At 36.7% G+C, this 7,330-nt stretch overlaps 1 long non-coding RNA gene across 1 annotated transcript; it reads right to left on the bottom strand.

The window, feature by feature from the left end:
- Positions 1-610: 610 nt before the first annotated feature.
- On the bottom strand, positions 611-6,638 carry LOC140698992 (uncharacterized). Its single transcript, XR_012077003.1, has 3 exons — positions 6,593-6,638; positions 4,469-4,598; positions 611-956 (listed from the first exon to the last, which is right to left on the bottom strand). It is a non-coding gene; the product is annotated as an uncharacterized lncRNA (long non-coding RNA).
- Between the last annotated feature and the right edge of the window lie 692 nt (positions 6,639-7,330).

Here is a 7,330-nt window from a genome sequence, read left to right as displayed (position 1 = left end):
TACGTTACCTTCTGTGGCAAAAGGGACTTTGCAGATGTGGTTTAGTTAAGGATATTGAGGTGGGGTGATTAGCCTGGGTTACCTAGATGGACCCAGTGTAATCACAAGAGTTCCTACGAGATGGAAGCAATAGAGTCATTGTAAGAGAGAAGGTGAAGTGATGATGGGAGAAAGGGGAGAGGTGATAATTGAGGACAACTTTGTGAAAAATGGACAGGGGAAGAAACAGATTTTTCCCAAGAGCTTCCAGAAGAAACCTGTCTGCAGACCCTTTATTTTAGGACTTCTAATCTTTAGAAATATAAAGTGTTAAATTTGTGTTGTTTTAAATCACTAAAATTGTGGTAAATAGGAAATTAATACAATATAAAACATACATTAAATGTAGACGTGTGTTACAATGTATATTATATATGTATATATACATGCAATATCCACTATACTATATACTGCATTGCTATCTGTACTGTATACGCTATATAATACACATGAAAAAATGAAAACTTTGTTATGTTTATACAAAATCGTAGCAAATTTACTTGTAATAATACCAAACTGGAAACTGACACATATGCCCTTCAGTGAGTGAATGATTAAATAAACTGTGGTACATCCACACTATGAAATACTGCTCAGCAGTAAATAATAGTGGACTATTTATTCATGCAAAAACATGGATGAAACTCAAAGGAATTATGCTGAGTTTAAAAAGCCAACCCCCAAAGTTCACATACTATATTATTCTATTTATATAACATGTGAAATGATAAAAAGTGGTAGAAATGGAGAACTTCTTAGTGATTGCCAAGGCTCAGGAATGTGGTAGGAGAGGGTAGTGGATATGGCTTTGCAAAGGCAACAGGAAGGATCACGCAGTGATGGAGGGATTCTCAGTCTTGACTATCAGAGCTCATATCCTGGCTCTGATACTGCACTGTAGTTTTGCAAGATGTTACCTTTGGGTAAAATAGTTCAAAAGTACATGAGATCTTTCTGTGTCATTCTTAGGACTATATATAAATTTATAATTATGTCCAAAAAAGTTTAATGTAAACAGAAACACAATGTACATGGCAGGTCCTTAATAAAGTCTAGTTGCTTTCCTGCAAAAAAAAATGAGATTGAACAACTGGATGTTTCGTTTCCATTTATAATGTTAAAGAATAATTGACAATATTATTATTTGGAAAAACATGTTTCATTAGAGAAAAACCACTGGAGTGAAATTTAGAAAACTAGCATTGTGACTGTTGCTTTGTCACTAATGAATGGTGACCCAAGGAATGAGTCATTTAACTCATTGGACTTCACTTTCCTCATGTAAAATATGTTTGGATTTTCATTTAGATGCTCTTAAAGTTTGCTTCAGTTGATGATATGATGGTAATTGAATAAAGTCTAGTAGATTTTCTCTAAAAGTATTCAATACATTTATTTTTCATAAATATCTTTTTCTGACTTTAAAATAATTTACTTTTGTATTTCAATATGTGAATTATGTTCTTTCATAAAAACCTCACTTTATTTCCATACCCCCTAAAATGATATGAAGGATTAATGATTATGAATTGTTAAAATTTAGTATAAACAAAATAGGTTGCAGTTGCACATTGTCTTATATTTAAATGTATAAGCAAAAATCTGTGCTTATTATGTTCTCTATTTGTTTATAAAAAAATGTAAGCTCAATCCTTCATTTAAGTTGTGCTCAATGAAAAATGAAGGAAAATTTGATACCTAGAAAATTCATGCACATTAATGTGAATGTATGTATAAACTCACACACAAACACACAGAGGCACACACACAAACATCAAGACAGGATATTTTTTAGTTTACTTATCTTACTCAGAACTTTAAGTTAAGAAGTCTTTTAATTTTTAGAGTTATAAATTCTAAAAGTGTATTTTAATTTTTCAAATATTTATATTATAATATGAAATTTACATAAGAAATAGTCAACTTAATAAAACATTTTTATGAAACATTTTAAGTAGGGAAAGATATGTGAGAAGCTTATATACCCATTAGATTTCTACCCTATTAAGGGCAACAACTCATAGGACTGTCCATGTGACTTATAAATAAAGTTTCCTCAAGAATGTTTTGATAAGTACATGAGCTTCAGAAATGCAAGCCTGAGCTTTCTATATCCTCTCTTCCTTCCCTCTGAGTCTGAGCAGCCTGTGTCCTTCTTTAGAGCCTTTGAATAAATCTCTCTCTTATAGGGGCACCATGTGTGACACTGTCCTTGAAATGATAGAAAAGATTATTTCAGTGTCTTTTCAAGATAAAAGTCCTATCAGGGTAGAGACATTTATTTTTCTGTAGAGAAAACAGAATAACATATTTAGGTAACACTAAGAATTTTCTTTGAGTGATGATTATTTCCACTTCTCAAGAATTGTTTTTCCCTTTTAATTCTTCTTCATCTACTTATGTCATAGATGGGCCCACAGGCTGATTCCAAATGTTTCCTTCCTGTATGGAGTAATTACTAAAGTCTATGTCAGTCAGTTGCATTAATGGCTGGAAAATTCACCTAGATCTCTAATGCAAGTCAAGGTTAATTTTAAAATATTACTTAAACTGTAAGTTGTAGGAAGTAATTTAAAGAATCTGTGATCTGCCTTATATCTCCTTAAGCTCACATAACTGAACTTCCAAGTCTTATACTGCAGAATCATAGTCTTATAGATCTTGATTGCATTATGGTAATTGCATCCCTTTGGAATCCAGGATTGACTTGAAGGCAGAAACCAAATTGAATGCCAGTAATTTTGAAGATTTTATTATCCTTTTTTAGCCAAAAAGTCATACAGAAAATAATCTCCGTGGTATCTCACACCTGCCTCTGAATAGTAAATTATTAATCAAGACTTTTACAGGCCAACAAAAGAGTTTTTTTTTTTCCTGTTTGGACAGAATTACACATTTTTTTTTCTTTTTACCCTATTTCATTCTCTTTCCAAACAATCTATAAACTACTCAGATAAGTAGTGTCATGCCGGCAACATTATTAAGAAAAACAGGGTAAATCAGCTTGTCATGAAGGTATCTGCTCTCTGTGCTGAAGATCTACTTCTGTCTTCCTGTTATCTTGCATCATATGATCTTTAGCATTTGTCTATTTTTAAAAAGGAAGGATTCAGGACTGTCTTTATAAGTGTTTAACTGTTGCAGTCACACAGGATCCCACAGTAAAGGCCTTGCACTTGCAATTTTGTGCTCCATAGTTGCTGTTTTGAAATTGATAGTAATTTTATCTTTGAATTTATGTTTTGTAAGTGAAGTCTGATGGAAAAATAGAGCATGCACAGAAGGCTTGGAGTTTCCTATAAGATCCTGTCTGCCACTGCATGGGTTCTGGGTCACCCATCCCCCTACTTCCTAGTACCCTGGGCACCTCTTAGCTCCACCCTATGACTGATGCCACCATCTACTTCTGTTAGGCCTGGATGTAGGTGTGGGGAGTGTCAAATTTGGTTCTTGTGCCCCACAGTGTCTAAGGACAGAGGAGCACCTGCTCTGTGCTGGCAGCACTGTTAAAACTGTTACCAAACCAAACTCTAGTTCATTTGCACATGCTCAGTAAAACCAATCTACTGACACTGGGTTGTGGTGAAGGAAAACGCAGCATTTATTGCAGGGCACCAGACAAGGAATCCAGGCAGCTAGTGAACAAGTGGCCTAAACTCCTCAATGATGGCTTTCAGGGAAAGATTTTTTTCAGGGTGTGTGATCAGCTCATGGACATTTTTCTGATTGGTTGATAGTGATGTAATCAGGAGTCCACATCATCAACCTTCTGTTCCTGCAAGTCTGAGGTCTACTTGCTGTGGTCAGTATACAGTTAACAACTTCTACCTGATGGAGGTTTCAGTATCTGCCAAACAGCTCAAAGGATTCGGCTCAGAATATTATCTATCTCTCTCAAGGAGGCACTAAAGGTCCTTGACTTTGTTTAATGACTGTAAACTATTATTTTGTCTTGCTTGTGTGTTTTCCTTTGTTTATGCATTTTTCTCACTCCTCTGATTAAATTTACTCTTTGGAACTCGGGGAAAGCCTAGAAGGCTAAAGTTTTTCTACAAATAAGAGGCAGGCAGTGAAGATTCTGGGGGATGGAGAGGGTGGAAATCTGTTCCAGGAAGGCCCCATAGGGTCCTGCTGAATTACTTCACCGGAGTATGTAGGGTGAGTGGTCAGCAAGGCAGCCTCCTGGCAGTGGTGAGTTTCTCCCTTATCCTCAATCCGGATGTTGACTGTGTCTTGCCACAGAGGTTTAAAAACCCTGTGTGTGTGGTGGGGGGCATGGGTTATAGTGTTGGTTCACTGAAAGGAGAGACATGTGACTCACCCCATCAGGCATGGCTCATCACTCTGACGGCTGGAGGAAATGCTGAACTAGAACTCTCAGGCTTTTGGTAGGCTGGGGCTCCTGGTTCCTTTGAGGGTTTGCACTTACCTCATGAATGCCACTTGCCGAGGAGAACGCTCTTCACCAGCTCTGTGAGTCAGGGGATGCTCTCTTCCTCTTTCCAATCGTCCTGAGTGTGATTTGTGTTTGTTGTTCTGGCCAGTTTTAGGCACCCTCCCTGGTCAAACCAAAATACAGGAATTCTGTTAATTTTAATTATTCCAAGTGCAATTTAAATGCTATATTCATTCAAAACTGGCCTTGCATAATATAGATGAATAGTAAAGCAAAATATGCTAGTAAGTTAAAATTTTTATTTTTCTTTACTTGGAACATTAAATAGCCAATTAAAAATACCACGACACATTGAGAGGCAGACTATGGAGAAAGGAAAATGCTCCACTAAATGACATCCTCCCCCTCCACGTTTTTTTGAAAAAGGGCCTCTACATTTTCATTTTGCACTGGGTCCTGCAAATTATGTATCCGGCCCTGGAGAGGCCCGGGATTTTGCTGCAGATGTTGCCCAGTCTATGTATCTTAATCAAAATGCCCCGCCTGTGAAACATTGGATACTAAAATGTATTCTAAGACAGTTAAATAATATACTTTCTGAGCTAATAGTTAATTAAAAATAGAGGAATTAAATATTGCTTAGGGTAGAATAAAACACTACTTAAGGGAGCTGACTTATTGTCTCATTCTGGCACACCTATGACGCTTATCTGAGGAGCCCAGAAGATGTCTCACTGTATCATTAAAGTCTTGTTGGCATGATGGTGTCAAAGCATGTGAGATCCTCTATTAAAAACAACTAGCTTTTTTAAATTTTATTTTTTATTGATGTATAATTGATTTACAGTGGTAATTTCAGGTGTATAGTAAAGTGATTCCGTTATACATATACATACATATTTTTTTCAGATTCTTTTCCATTATAGCTTATTACAAGAAATTGAATATAGTTCCCTGTGCTATACAGTAGGTCCTTGTTTGTCTATTTTATACATAGTAATGTTTCTCTGTTAATACCAAACTCCTTATTTATCCTTCCCCAACTTTTCCCCTTTGGTAATGACAGTAGCTTCAGTTTTCAAATAAAACAAGAAGTCTGAGAAGAATATCCAATATGAAATAAACTACATGAAAAGGCATTTAGTCTTGATTAACTTGATCACACAAGACAAAGGATGCAGAATAATGGATGACCAATTTCCACATTTATGTGGTGTAGCTTATCAGTCAGGCACCTTGAACTTGTGTTTTTAGTTGTCTGTGACTCTGAATTTGCTCAGGGAATAGATTTCCTGAAAAAGTACATTGAGTTTTTTTCTTAGAGGAACAAGGTAGGTTACTACTTTCTTAATTCATTTAATCTCGAAGTCTTATAGACCACTTTCAGAGAATAATTTTTAAAAAATGATATAAAACATGTATTAATCATTTACACAAACATTTACTGAACAGTTAGTATGTACTAAGCTCTATCAAGGGCACACTAGTGATAACTTGGAGAAAGTAAACTTCTTGCTTGCATGGAGCTTATTTTCTGAAAGAGGAGTCAGACATCAGTTAAATAATTATGTAAACACACATAAAATCACTACTAGGAGGAAGCTATACAGTGTGAGAGGGAATTTATATAATTAAGCCTAGAATGCCAGAGAATACTTCCCATAGAAGGGAAAGTTTTAACTAATATCTAAGATAGAACTAGGAATTTACTAGGTGAAACAGGAAGGAAAAGTTACTTCAGGCACAAAAAATAGCATATGCCAAGGACTTTTGGCAGGAGGAAACATTGCAGGCAAAAAGGAAGGGCTGGAGCGGAAAGAGGAAAGGGGAGCCTGGGGCAAGTTGAAGTGAAAGAGTCGGGCAGGGGCTCAACTGTGCAAGGGCTTGGGGTCATGGCATGGCTCTATCTCGCAGTCAACAGTTTTTGAGGGTGGGGGCTGGGAGTCTGCATTTATAACAGATATCCCAGTGGTTGTTATCTATATTAATTTGAATTCAAGAGTTCTGGCCTGTGAAATACTCTTGGTGACTGTCGTTAGAAACTCAGGCATGGTGGCTAACCCATTAATACTAGGGGCAACTAGGAAGGAATACTTCTGGGTGGTGATGGCCATTCTCCAGACCATAGGAAACTTCCTAGAATGATGTATCTCTCACTTTACAGCTGGGTTCCAAGGCCCAAGTCCACAGCAGTGCTCTTTCCTTGTCTGCTCTCTTGTTGGAGGTCACATTTGCCCCCTATCTCCTATAGTGATGGCAGCATTTGGGTCATAGTGAATACATTCTATTGGAATTACTGATGTGCTTTTCACTGTTAAACAAACACCACATGCACCAGACATCCAGTTGCAGGTAGCTTAAGATTATTTTTTAATTGCTTTTATATAACTTCACTATTTTTCCTGCCCTACTGAAGTGATAAAAATTATCATGTGCAAGTTTTTGGAGTGCAAAAAAATCCTTAAAATAAAACATCTTCTTCATGTCTGAAGGGAAACAATGATTGGTATCCCCATTTTTGATTCCCCGCTCAGCAGGTAGTGTTCCTAGTTATCATCACTGAAGCAGAAAAAATGTCCCCTAATATTGCCTGTCTTGTTTGGTAATTTGATGAATTTTTACCAGCTTCTGAGTGATGTGTCATAACCTGGGTGAACAGCAGAGCAAAATTCAAAATTATGATGTGTCAGCGTCAGTCCAGCATTATTTTCCATCAGCCGGAGGAAGTGGGAAGGCAGCTGTCCAGAGACCTTCAAGTTGTGCTGGAAAACTCATAGGTGGGTGTGAAGGTCAAGTCAATTTGATCTTTTCTTATTTTTAGTTTAATGCTTTCATTTTTGGGGGAAAATGTTCAGATTAATACAAAGTCAACAAATACGAGGGAGATGGAACTCT

This window comes from Vicugna pacos, chromosome 10 (genome assembly GCF_048564905.1).
Source record: "Vicugna pacos chromosome 10, VicPac4, whole genome shotgun sequence".
Lineage (NCBI taxonomy): Eukaryota > Metazoa > Chordata > Mammalia > Artiodactyla > Camelidae > Vicugna > Vicugna pacos.
This window is presented reverse-complemented; position numbering and strand designations above follow the sequence as displayed.